Consider the following 14,370-nt stretch of genomic DNA (forward strand, 5'->3'; position numbering starts at 1 on the left):
GCGACTAAAGGCTTGCCCTATATATTCTCCGCGGCCCTCGTCTTCTCCGCGCTAAGGACCAAACGCATCCAGGACCTCGTCTTCTCCGCGGCGCCGCCCTCGTCTTCTCCGCGCCGCCCTCGTCTCCGGTAGGTGCCCGCCGCCGCCTGCCGTCCTCCTCGCGTGCCTAGAAGAAGAGGGGACCGCCGCCGTCGTCTTCTCGCCCTCGTCTTCTCGCCCGCCTTCTCGCCCGCCGCCGCCTGCCGTCCTCCTCGTCGCCGCGTACTGGATGCGCGCCTTGCCAGCCTCGCGCGCGTGCGGAAACGGCGTCGCCGTGCGAAACTAAAAATGTTTGCACTAAATAATTAAATACAGAAAAGGAAACTAAACCTGCGGAGGAGGCCTTTAGTCCCGGTTAGCCACGAGAACCGGGACTAAAGGTCCTCCGCCCCGACGGACTCCTGGCGCCCACGTGGACGGGCCTTTAGTCACGGTTCGTAAGAGGCGCGACTAAAGGGGGGCCCTTTAGTCGCGCATATTTAGTCCCGGTTGCACAGCCGGGATTAATGGCCCTTGCGAACCGGGACTAAAGGCCTATTTTCTACCAGTGGCTGACCATCCTGCCTGCACCTCACAACAAGTTTTTGTGATTTCGATGCCCAATACCATCGGCGATTGTGCATCATCTTCATGCATGCAGTCCGCAGTCCATTCACGAATGGAAGGTTTGTCTCCGTTCCAACATCAGGCAGGACAAATAGATAACCATCTGCTACGTAGACCCTCCAGCATCCGGAGATCAAGTAGCAGCGCAAATCATCTCTTGATAAAATCAGATTTTAACACTGAGATATTCACCTGTAAGCATACATAACAGGATCCATATCAAAAGTTGAGAAAACGTAGTTCAAGGAAACTGTAACAGCATGACCGATGCATGCCTAGGCTAGCTTGCAAAAGAACTTGTTGAATGAAATAACCAAGAATACATCAGTAAAGGACGGCACAGAGAGTAAATGAAACAATAGTAGTGTCATCCTAATCAGGTTCCATTAAGAAGATGAATCATGCATAGACAACACATTACTAGGACACTTCTAGTATAAAATTTCGCATGCAACCGATGCATAAAACACCATTGGGACACTTACAGTATAAAATTCCAGGGAACAGAGTGCATGCGTCTCCATTTCCAACATCACCAAGATGTGTATCACTCGAAAAAGGCCAAGCAAAATTACAACCCGAATGACATACTACAAATTAATGAGTACACAGAGAGAACAACTGCACTAGGCCAGTAGCCGATTTCAAAACAGCAGCAGTGCTTGCATCTCAGTCTCACCAACAATATAATTTAAAAAGAGTAGAACTGAATAAGCATATGCGTGGAAACAAGCAGAAAGGACATGTCAACTGAAACTCTGAAAAATCAATCTGCTACTCAACGCCCAAGTAACCAATCTGCTCCTCAACCATCTGCAAAACGTAGTACTGAACTGGAGGATCAAGCGTGCAACGGCTACTTGGGGACGCCGGGAACAATATACACGTTTTCTTATGAACGAATGACAACCAGGATGCTGTACAGAGCTCAAGAGATGTCTCCTACACCAGTACATTGAAACTGAATCTGGCGGTGAAACTGCTGTACAAATGCCCGGTTCAACTCGAGGGATAGACTGAACACATTCAGAAAGAGCACGCGTTTTCTGTGACAACTCTGAACTGGCATTGTTGACAGCAGGAATCAATCTGGCCTCTAGGTGGTTTCCAACAACATCGATCAGCCACAACACTCAAGTGCCCAATAATCAGCGAGTACTGATCTGGTTACCACTGCAAAAGTGTTAACAGATGAACTGTAAAATAAGGATTTAATTGACAGTAATACATACGAGTTGACAGGCTTATATTAAGTTGTAAACAACCGTAAGCAAACATATATAACAGCATCCAAGTTGTTGAGAGAACTATTGAGAAGAAGCAGAGCGTAACAGGGGCACAAAACCTTGCTTCATAAAAGAGCACGACGACTACACACAGGTGGATAAAAGAGCAAAGGAGAAATGTATTGACAGTACAGCTACAGAACGTCGACTTGCCAAAGAGCATGGCAACTAGAGAATGACGACTACGAATGGTCGCCCAATATTATTAAACCATCAACACGACAACACGTACGGAGGACTGATTATTACAGAAAATGCAGTACAGTAGCAGTCTTAACCAATCCTACAATTTTGTATCATTATCCATAATACATTATTATCCGACGGAGAGAATAGTGTATCATAAAATAGAGATGAATCGAGCTAGACATGAGTATTAAACTCCAGAATCAGCCGTTCGGAAGATGAGCAGAAACAACTCCCTGTTGTTGGCTTCTTTGTGAAAAGCGCCAGGGATATCTCCTAAAGAGTAGACTAGGGTGGTTGGGATGTGTGCTGGCTGCTCTCTCCATGGCAGTCTTCACGGCTTCAAAAATGCCATCATCACCCCTAACATGAGTGCATTTGACACTAGTGAGGCAAGGGAGGTTCTCAATTCCAAAGCCGAGAGAGTTAGCTTCAACCAGGCGAAACTGATGAAGCTCTAGTCTTTCCAGATTAGGCATGGACCCTGTCCCAAACATCAGATCTACTGTTTTAGAACATCCGCGGTAAATAAAAGTATTCAAGAATCGGAACCCAACTTCACCACTGATTCTGAGCTTTTTATTTGACTCTATTGTTTCCCCCAGATACAGAACGAGCAGACTGGGTAAAGACCCAAGGGTGGAGAGGTCGTCCTGCTTGAGCCCCTCCACACGAAGGCATAGCCGTTGGAGGTTTCTTAGGGAGCCCACCCATGTCGGAACCTGTGGGAAGGCCGAAAAACAGATAGAAAGGTCCTCGAGGGTAGGCAGGCACAAAGATTCCTCATGTAAGAGGCTGCGCCCAAACCCAATATTCAGGGAGTGGAGATTATGGGTGCCTAGCTTACACAGGGAGGAGACAATAGCTTTGTTGTGCTCCTCCCCAACCATATTTGTATCCACAGTGTCCGAATCAAATTCGAAGTCATGGTCAATCCGCAGATTCCTCAAATTCATTAGCTGACCAAGGCCGCACAGGAAGTCTAATGGCTGAATGGAGGCACCGACAGTTTTCAACGTCTCTAGTGCTTGCATCTTTGCAATCCCATCAGGAAATTTAACATCATTATTAACAAGTAGATGCATCAATTTTCTGAGATTAACAATAGATGCAGGTAATTCCTTTACAGAAGTCGCTCTTAGGTCCAGCACCTCTAAGCATCCTAAACGACCAATTCGTTCTGGGAGCTTGCTTATTCATGTACGTTTGAGATTCAGGTGCCTCATCTGGAACAACCTCACTATATTTTCAAGATGATGATCTTTCAATTCGGAGCAATCCTTCAAGTTGAGAACACACAGATGTCTGAACTCTTCCAAAGAAGGGATTTCCAACGGATCTCTAACCATAGTAAGTGATCGAACATGGGAAAACACGAGATCTGCTGTCAGTACTGTTGAATTTCTTTTCTTGACACCTTGTAGACAGAGTCGACGAACAACTTTGCTTTGGTTTCCAATTGTCAGAATGGGAACACCAAGTAAAGTAACAAAGTTCTCTTCTATGGACTTGGATATGATGAAATCAAGGATTGTATCATGAACTTGACAACTCTTCACTATGCCATATTCATTTGTCTCCCCAGGTTGGATCAAACCCCTATTGAGTAGTTCGTTAAAATACCTTTCTCCTAACTCATATGCCGTGTATCTACCCTCTCTGTGAATGAATCCTTCAGCAATCCATCTTCTTATCAGGCCCTTCTTCTTAATAGTAGAATCTTCTAGATATACACTCAGATACAAGAGACATGTTTTCAGATAAAGAGGCAGATCAAAGTAACTAAGTGACAATATCTTCATCATTCCTTCGATGTTAGGGTTTCTTTCAAGTGCACGACCAATTGAATCTTTCACTTGATTCCATAGAACTTCTGTTTTTTCTGTGTTAGCCAAAAAACCAGATATAGCAATGATCGCCAAAGGTAACCCATGACATTTTTCCAATATCTGCTCAGAAATTTCTTGAAGGTATGAAGGGCAATTTTCATCAGACTTGAATAACCTTCTATGAAATAACTGTCTTGAGTGCACCATACCAAGAGAAGGGAGAGGTGGATGTGGGAAAAGGTTATGTGTGTGGTAGCTTTCATGTGAAAAAACCAGGGTAACGTGGATGCCACACTTGCAAAATCATCATCTATATCATCAAAATTACTAGCCAAAACTGGTCATGAGGTAAAGTGCACAAAAAATTATAGTTTATCATGTTAAGAGAGCCCACGGAGAATTAGAAAGAAAAGTGAGCCAAGGTGTTAGTACCGTGAGAAAATGGAGTGTTTGGGCCGGGCTCTACTCTTGACACAAACTGATGTCAATTCTTACACAATAAAGGGAATAACTATGTGCCTATGTCTTCAAGATCATAGAATATCAAAACAAAAGGACATAAATCATGAACGTACTCCTGACATATTTTTCTTTGTACTCTCTCCATCTATTTCTCTTCTTTTTAGAACAACAACATAGTATTTATTAGTACACACATTTGACCATTACATTTTCTCACAGCATATGGAGAAACTGCGAAGATAGAATTACATGGAACTTTTTAACAAATTCCACTAGCATAATCTTCCTAATGACATATATATCTAAGTAACTTTTTTATGCATTCAAAGAACGCCTAGCAACTAGAAATGGAAAGAAAATATAAAGATAGCATGTACCTTTTATTTAGTAGGAAGTCATTGATCTTGCTAATGAGTATTTGTACACTCCCTGCTTTTGTGCTAGAATAACCTTGACCGCTAACTTCACTAAGAATAGTCCTAAGGATATTCATCATGTCTGGGCTTCGCGACACGGATAGGAAGGCACAACACTCAAACTGCCCTTTGATCTCTTGATACACTTGGTTTGCAAGAGTTGTTTTTCCCATTCCTCCAGGTCCAGTGATGGAGACTATCTTTGGTTGTTGTTGTGTTGTCGCACAACCATCGTCGTCCGTCAACAATTTGATCAGCTCAGTCTTGTGTTCATCGATTCCAACAAGCTTTGATGCATGCTCAAATATAGCAAGAGCTCTAGGGTCAATGGTTGCATTGACGGTCTTGGAGAAGGTCTCATGACTCTTGTATCTTGCATTCCTGTCGCCCACCTCAATGATTTGTTTCTTCAGATCCTGAATCTCTTTGCCGATCCAGCGGCGAGCCTTCATCTTCCCCAGCTTCCCTAGTGAGCTCTTGATCTTCTCAATGAAGCCATCTGGCTTTTCGTCTTTGTCACCGATGCTTTCCATGAAGTCGTCGATGGCATCCTCCAGGTCATAGGACAGCTCCCGCACCTCATTCATCCAGACTTTATCCTGCACATCGGGATCCTCCACATCGGACATCTTGAAGAGAAAAGCCTCCATGGCGGCGAGCTCATGACTGAGAGACTTGATCTCTTTGCGCACACCCTTGAATCGCTTGTACTCATTGCCAAGCAAGGTGGCCAGCTTCTCCAGGACAGGTTTGAGGACCCCCGTCGCCACAGTCACGAGAGCCGCCTCCATGGACATGGTAGCTGAGAGCTCGCCAAGTGGATTATGCGTGGACCTCAAGTCGTCAGAAACTCAGAATGCACCGAGAATGTCGTCAATGTACAGCCTGAAAAGAGGATTAATCGATGTAAGCCACTATGTCCAAGGGGAGAATATCTGGTGCTACGGGAGCACCTCACATTAGGTGCTCCCGCGCAACCTCGGCCGTCGTTCTGAGATCGAATGGGCAGCATCTCATGATGTGGACTAACATGTCATTTCGGGGATGTTTGGGGGTTTTCTGCAAAACATTCATGCAAGATTTGTCTTTTTTGTTTCTCAATGTGTATTTCAAATTTTCATTTGAATTTTTTAGGGATTGCTAACATCCAGAATTTTTTTCGGATTTTTGGACCATTCACTAGATATCCAGCACTGAAAATGCTACAAATCGACACTGTGCCGGGGGGCGGTGGCATACGAGGAGGATGGAAGCTGGATCTTTCTCGGTTAGCAGAGTCGGACCAACGAACTGATGGTGTACACGGAAACAGAACGGATTAACTGATCTGAATCAGCTGGAAAATATCCTCCGCGTAATCGATCTGAAACCCTGGAAAAAGGATGGATTAAAGGAGATAAAGCCAACCATTGCTGCACCGAACAAGCGAGAGGAAGCGCCGGCCAGACTGAAGCACGGCAATGGGAGATGCAAGTATACCTAGCGGATGGATCCGCCGCGGAGTAACCCAGGCACCTTGCCCGGCGAGGAGAATCTCGGACGCCCGCAGCGTGTGCACCGCAAGACCAGAAGATGCGTGAGAAGAGACGAGAAGGGGGGGAAAGAATGCCCGCCTGCTTAATAGTTCCAAAGATGTGTCATTGTTATACCTTCACACGCTGTTGCTTTTGTAGTGATATGCTACACCAAGTTGTGAAATTATTGGCTAGTAAATTAACATGGGATGCGCGTTAACACTAATCCTTTCTCTTTAATCAAAAAAACCTATTGCTGACAGAAGGAAGTGGCCAAGACAGCCTTTTTTTTTTACCTTCACAGGCTGTTGCTGTGCAATTATTGGCTAGTAAAATAACATAGGATGCGCGTTAGCACTATAAATTCAATCCTTGGTTTTTTTAATCAAAAATACCTATCACTTACAAAAGGAAGAGGCCAAGCAGTTGCTTGGTTATTCTCTGCTCTAGATGTATGCCAAAAGAGATATTTGGGTCTGGCGTACGTACTGGATTAGTCTTCCTAATTAACCAAGGTGCTCTCTGTCATCGGAAATGCTCGGTGCGCACGATGTTCCACAGATGATTCATGCACGATGCCTAATTTGAACGGCGGTGATTAGCAAAACAATGCAATCTGATGGCTGATTCAACGCATCGTGCGAAGATCGGGCAGCAGCTTGTCGTCCCTATAACAGTGCTCCTCTGTCATTAACTACAGATGCTTTCAGTTCGAGCAAAAATATAGCACAGCTGTACCTTTCTGACCTTCTCGCTCTAGAGAAGTGTTCCCGTTGCCACATCACTTCGTTGAAATCACCTATCATGAGCCAGGGTTCAACAGAATTGTTTCGAATTCTTCGTATAGGAGTTCCCACATGTGGTGTCTTTCCTGTGGTTTTGGTTCACCGTACACAAAAATACCTCTCCACTGTATGCCATTGGGATTCAGGCGTACTAACACATCAATGTACCTCGGGCCAACGGCAAGTTCTTTTATTTCAATGCTTTCATCATAGAACAATGCAATACCGGCGCTTTTACCAGCGCCCGGCTGCATTATACAGTGCTTGAGACCTAGTCTCCACCTTAAATTATTCACATACTCATTACTTTGCCGTGTCTCTGATAAGAAAACCAACTTGGGCTTGAGGGTGTGCACTAGGCACTCAAGTTCTCGAACTGTGCGGGGTTGCCCTATGCCCCGACAGTTCCAGCTGAGTAGTGTCATGGCTCCTGGTGGGCGCCTCCAGCAGCACCCACCAGTTGACCGAGGGCCCCGGGCTCGGTTGCTTCCTCTCCATCATCATCTTCCTCCTTGCTCCCTTCCTCCCCAGCCTCTGTCCCTCTCTTTTTCTTACACTGGTCCGTCTTATCATTCATGGTAATTTCATTCGTACCCAAAATTTCTTCAGCTCCTCGCATGCCCCTCTTGCCCAGCACGGATGTATCCTCTCCCATTCCTTTCTTACCCAGCTTGACTCCTTCACGGCTCCTCACCTTGGCCACCTTCAGGTTAATCTCCCCCTGTGCCTTCTCATGTGTTATCTTCTCTGGGCCGTCCTCCTGCAGTACAGTTGTTTCTTCCAGGGCAGTATTCACCTCCAAATTTACCTTGAGCTCATTCTGGTCATTCGCAGCTGCATTCTCTCGATTCAGTACGTACCTTGGTGTAGGGCCAAAGCCTGGTGGGCATCCCGGATCGGGTGAGCCCTCCTGGTCTCTCGGAGTTATAGCAGTAGCACCGATATGGGTGGGGGGAGCGGCACCGGCGCTGCCACCCCCTGCGGCCGCCTCTTGTGGTTCTGCATCAGGGATCTTCTCCATCTGAATACGGGAACGGATTGGTGGTAGGTCCTTCTTATCCAGCTTGTTCCTGCTTGCATCCAGCCTGATCGCACTTACAGCAGCGATGGCTTCTTGTACCAGTGGATCTGCCAGTACAACTGCTGGGACGTGGTTGTATCTATCTGCTGCAGGTGCTGCTGGGGTTGTTCTGGTGCTCCCTCCATTCTCTGGCTCAAAGTAAAGGAAACGGCGAGCACTAGCAACCTCTGGAACCACCTGCCCACCCCTGAAGTTTACTCTCCTAAGCGGGGACGAGCGCATTGCTGCCGAAAACCTCATCTCTTGGAGGTCCTCCGGCAGCTTACAATCGCGCTGCCCGTGTCCTAGGTGGCCACAGTAACTACAGAATCTGGGCAACCTTTCATACTTTACATTCAGCACATACACTTTTCCTTTTGCCAGGTCACGAGACTCTATCTCACTACGGATGGGTTCATCTACATCATGGCTAATGCGGACTCTCATGTACTCGCCCCAAATCCGTCCATCTCTGTCGGAGTCCACCTCCAGCACCTTACCGAGCTGTGCACCAAGCACCTTGGCCACATGCTCGAAAAACATGATCGGCGGAGCATCGAAGATTCGGACCCATATCGGCATATGGGCGACCTCCACGTCTCCCGGGCGCGTGCTTCCGTCTACCTCCACCATGAGGAAGACACCTCACATATTTGTATGAACTAATCTCTAGCTGAAGGCTGACCGTCCAGCAGTTATCTAGGGACGCCCGGAGAGACAGCCGAACACAAAGCTAGATTTGAATCATAGTTTTAAATAGCCGGCTATAGTTTCGCTATAGCCTTTTCAGTAGGGTGCCGCTAAATGGCCGCCTTCACAAATAGCCCGCTTTAGCCCGCTATAGCTGATTTGGAGGCCCGCCACTATTTTTCATAGCCCGCTATTTAAAACATTGATTTGAATAACTACATACCCATTGAGAAAGAACACGCACTTGCTGAGTCACAGCTTGGAAGTGCAAGTGTAGATAAAGTGCAAGTGTAGAAGGATGGTTTGGAAAGGACTGCCTTGCAAACTCATCCTGAATGTACTGAATCATCTCAAATTATCTGAAATACCTAAGTGTTGTGTCCTTGGCTCCTTGCAAGGTTCTCCAAAATGGCGAGAGATGACCTGCCTGCCAAGCGCAGGAGCGATCTATTTGGCTAGGGTTGATGAAAGGAAGGGGAGCGAGCAAGGTATAGTAAACTGAGCATATTAGGGGCAGAAGCCTTCCATGTTGCAACCAATGACCCATTTTCGTTCGATAAGTTGAAGGAATCTCTCCAGGATATAATATCAAAGAAAAAGAACCCCGATAATGAAGCAGATGGTCGCAGGAGATTTGTGAATGAATACTCACGTGAGTGCCAACGAGATGCACTTGTTATTGGTGATCCTCTCAAAGTATCCAGAAAGGCGCAGAACCAAAAAGGTCGTGCAAAAGAGAGTCCAGAATTGACGAAAAATTGTAGACCAAAATCATTCGATGAGAAAAGTGGTCATTTGTGCGGCAAAAGCCATACACCACGTCATAAGAAGGCAAACATGCAGTGGAAATCCAAAGTAAGTGTTTTATGTTTATGTTATCTTGGTTGTCTGGTTTTATCGTCAGTACTATTTTCTCACCAATCATTTCTGTCTTGTTATGCAACAATATGTCATAGAGATGCTCGTTCATTCGTCAAAGAAAGAGAGCTAGTTACTCAACATATGCCTAATGAAATTATGTTCTAGTTTTAATTACATTACCGGTTTCCAATTTCTATATCTGTGATGTGAGACAAAAGCTATTTGTGTGTGAGTGTTCTAATGTGTGAATCTTCTAGAAAATAATTGCAAAATAAGAACTTTTCAGAAATTTTCAGATTAGTTCTCGAAACTACATAGTACCGTTATATTCAATCTGGAAAATCTTTAGTAAGTTTGGACAAACAGAGAAAAGTTTAGAAGAAAAATTAGAAAAGAAGAGTTTTTAGTTCATTGGTGAAAATACAGAAAAAAAAACGCCCGGGTTGCTAGGCGTATCCTAGTCGGCCGTCCCGAATCAAGCCAATATGGGCGACAATAGACGACTTTTGAGCGTGCATGCGGCGGTGACTGGGCCCATAGGGCACATGGGATTGTTCGAGAGGATCTCAATGGGGTGGGGCACGGCTGGCTATTCAAGCCGGTCGACGCGCCCCTCGCTCGGCGAGGTGGTTCTAAACTACGGTGGTAATTTTTGAATTCCTAAATATATTTAAGTTCACAACATTTTTTATAATTGAGGAATGTTTTTGTAAAATTAATGATTGTCTGGAATTCTGGAACATTTCATTAATTGAACATTTATTAATTTCCAAAAAATCTAAATTTATAAAATAATTGAAAGACAAAAAATTAAAATTCTTGATTTATTTTAAATAATGTGAACATTTTACACAGTCGTGTTAAAAAATAAAAGTAAAATAAAAAAAATGAAAGGAAATGAAAGGGACCTCCTAGTCGGAGCCTTAAACGCAGGCTAGGAGAACCAGCGCCCATGCGCTCGGAATTCTGGACCGGCCCAATAAAATGAGACATGCTTGCTTGCCCAGATCGTGTACTGGTTTAGCTTTAAAAAATCGCATACTGGTTCGCTCGCTCATGGTTGACTAATTGACCGGTCAACAATAGACTTTTTAATGAAAATAAAAAGAAAATATAGCAAAATAAAACCAAAAAAGTTAATTAAAAAATGTTCATGTATTTTGGTAAAAATTTCACAAGTCTGGAAAAAGGTTCATTGATTTTGAAAAAAGTTCATTGAACTAAAAACAAATTCATAAATTAAAAAAAGTTCATCGATTTTCAAAGAAAAGTTCAACGATTTAAAAAAATCATATTTAAAAAAAATCAGGAATAATTAAAAAAGTTTATAAAAATTGGAAACTTTTTGTTGATTTGAAAAAAAGTTTATAGATTTGGAAAAAGGTTCTGCACTTTCGAAAAAGGAAAAATAAGTAAAAAATGCAAAGAAGAAAGTGTAAAGAAAAGAAACATAAAAAGAGAAATCGAAGAAAACCAGTCCAGAAAAAAAACCTAAATGAAAAAACCAACTGGGAAGCTCCGGAAATAGCTCCCTGCCGCTGGAACCTAGATAGGCCGGCCCATTTCGGAACGCTTCAGGCGCCAGTTAACGAAATACCTGTTAACTGGCGTTGAAAGCGCCGAATAGGGATTGCCTATAACGGGCGCTGAAGGCACCATATAGGAAATGCCATTCCTCCACTCGTAATCCCGGGAGATCCTAACCAGTGCCTTCAGCGCACGTTGTTGGGCTGGGTCTTCACTAGCCCATACTTGTTCGACTGTTTCGATTGCTCCTGGTTATAAATTGTTTCTCTAGAAATGAATAACTTACTAAACTATCTTTCAAAACAGGAATAGATTAGAAAGCAAAAAAAATTATTACATGAGATTTACAAGTATGGAAAAAATAGTTTAAAATTTTGAAAAGTTCATAGAAGTCATAAAAAATTAATAGATTTTTCAAAAAAAAAGTTTGCAGATCTGAAAAAACTTGATCGATTCTTAAACAAAAATCACAATTTTGAAAAAGATTCCATTGTTTTTTAAACAAGTTCATCAATTTTGAAAAACATCACGAAGTTAAAAAATAGTTCATTGATTTGGAAAAATGTTCATCAACTTTCAAATAAGTCCATTGATTTTGATTTTGTTTTGAATTGTAAAAAACGTTCATCGAATTTTTTAAAAGTCTATTGATTTTAAAAAAAGTTCAAAGATATTGAAAAAAATCATTGAATATGGAAAAATAAATCATCAATTTTGGAAAAAAAAGTTCTCAAATTTGAAAATTGCTTATCAATGTTGATAATAAAAATCATCAATTTTGAAAGTAGTTCATGCATTTTTATAAATAAAAATAAAAACAGGAAGAAAAAAGTAAAGAGATTAAAAGGGGAAAAACCAAACAATCTAAATCAGGTCACGTGAACAGTAGAAAATGTAAGATGGAAGAAAGAAGTCACGACATGTGAGGTGTCTTGGTTGGTCAGCGTGCTTTGTACTGATTGGAGAGCTTGTGAGTAAGATTTTTATCCCGCGCAGATTCCCCTTTTAGAGTTCTTAATGGAAGGAAAAAATGTAAATGGGACGGCCCAGCGTGGAGGTGGTATGCGCCAGTTTGTGAATTGTACTTTAACGGGTGCATGTGGCGCCAAATAGGAGATGCCACGTTATAGTGCTTTTTGCTACATGGCGCACACACACGCGCCGTCCTGGGCTCCGCCCATTTTCCTTTTTTTTCTTCCTTCTAAGATTCAAAAAAGTGCAAGATGGAGAGGATTCGAACTCAGCGCTCCTTGTTCCGTCCGATGGTGTTAACCACTGAGCCAACATGGTTGTTGTTCCCATGTACATCTTTTTTTCATCTTGTGGCAAATGTAAAGTAAAAAAAAACATCACGCCCCATGGTTTTTCTTTCTCGTGTTTTGTTCTTTTTGGCCTTTTTTCTACTTTCGTCCGTTTCCCTTCTTTTTTGTGTTATATTACCTAATTCGCAAACTTTCATCAAATTCATAAAGTTTTTCAAATTTTATGAACATTTTCTGAACATCCATCAACTCTTTTCAATTTTGTGAACTATTTTTCAAAATTGATGAACCTTTTCGATTCCTGAATTTTTTTTATCAAAATTCATCATCTTTTTTCAAATACATGATTTTTTTATCAAAATCTGGGGAAGTTTTCATCAATTTGTGATTTTTTTTTCAAAATTGATGATTTTTTCAAAAAAATCCATGAAGTGTTGCCAATTTCATCAATTTGTCTTCAAAGTTAATGATTTTTTTTTCAAATTCATGAACCTTTTATCAAAATTGTTGAAACGTTTTTCAAATCCTTGAAACTTTTTTCAAAATCCGGTGATCTTTTCTAAAATTCATGAATGATTTTAAAAAATATATTATTTTTAATCCATGAACTTTTTTTCAATTTCGTGATTTTTTTTTTCGAAACCAAGGAATTTTTTGAAAATAATCATTGAAATTTTGTTAAACTCAGGAACTTTTTTTGTATTGTGTGCTTTTTCAAAATCATGAACTTTTTGCATTTTTTCAAATCCGTGAAAATATATGAATTCAAAACTTTTCCCCATTTTGCGATTTGTTTTGTTTTTCTGATGTATATTTTTAAGTTCGAGACTGTTGACCAGACCCAAAGCGAACGACATTTTTTTATCAAACCCAAAGCGAATGAGTTGGCCACTCTTGAGCGATCACGCCATGCGTGATTGGCCGGCCCACATGTGCAGGCGCGTGCGCGCTAGAACATCTAACCGGCGCAGAAGGCGCCGATTACGAGTTCTCCGGGGGAGCTATGTCTCGCACATATTGTAAGATGTATTCTTGTTTTGCCTCTGGCGCTCCCGCTAGTTGGTCAGCCCAATCCCGTGCGTTCATATGGTTTTAACTATTGAAGTTCATAAGTGGATTGCCTAGCCATTTTCATCAGTTCGGATTATGTTGTTGCGTTGGCTAGTGCATGAAGCTTAAAATGGTATAAGAGTTATGGTCTTGAGTTCAAGTCCCGTCTTTCGCAGTTTATCCAAAAAATTGATGTTGCCTCCCTTTGTCCATGTATAGGCCTCTTGAGCCATACCTCTGAGTCTATCCACGTGTCCTGTCTTTCGCAGTTTATCCAAAAATTGATGTTGCCTCCCTTTGTCCATGTATAGGCCTCCTGAGCCATACCTCTGAGTCTATCCACGTGTTGACTATTCGCGTCCCACGTGAGAGGGGGTATTCAAGTGTATATGTGGTTGTCTAGCTCTTTCCATCGGTTTGACCTTTTTGTTATTTTTTATTATTCATTATCCTATTTTTCAAGTACATTTTAATTTTCTTAATACGCATTGAAATTACTTCATGGAGAAGTTGTAAAAAATTTAGATAAATATTGGACATTTTCTAAACATATGTTGAACATTTTATCCAAATACATGTTGAACAGTTGTCAAATGCGCTTTGAGCATTTTTTTTAAATAAACAATGAACATTTTTTGAACACACATTGAACATTTTCATAAATATCATGAATATTTTCTCAAAACATGCCAACAATTTTTAAATTTAACGAACATTTTTTGAATGGTACAAAACATTTTTCAAATTTACGTGAATCAAAATTTGTATTTATGAACTTTTTAGAAAAAAAAATGCCA

General features: G+C 42.1%; 1 pseudogene; it reads right to left on the reverse strand.

Moving 5' to 3' along the window:
- Positions 1-2,320: 2,320 nt before the first annotated feature.
- Positions 2,321-5,621, reverse strand: LOC123142808 (disease resistance protein Pik-2-like; annotated as a pseudogene).
- Between the last annotated feature and the right edge of the window lie 8,749 nt (positions 5,622-14,370).

This window comes from Triticum aestivum, chromosome 6D (assembly GCF_018294505.1).
Source record: "Triticum aestivum cultivar Chinese Spring chromosome 6D, IWGSC CS RefSeq v2.1, whole genome shotgun sequence".
Classification (NCBI taxonomy): Eukaryota; Viridiplantae; Streptophyta; class Magnoliopsida; order Poales; family Poaceae; genus Triticum; species Triticum aestivum.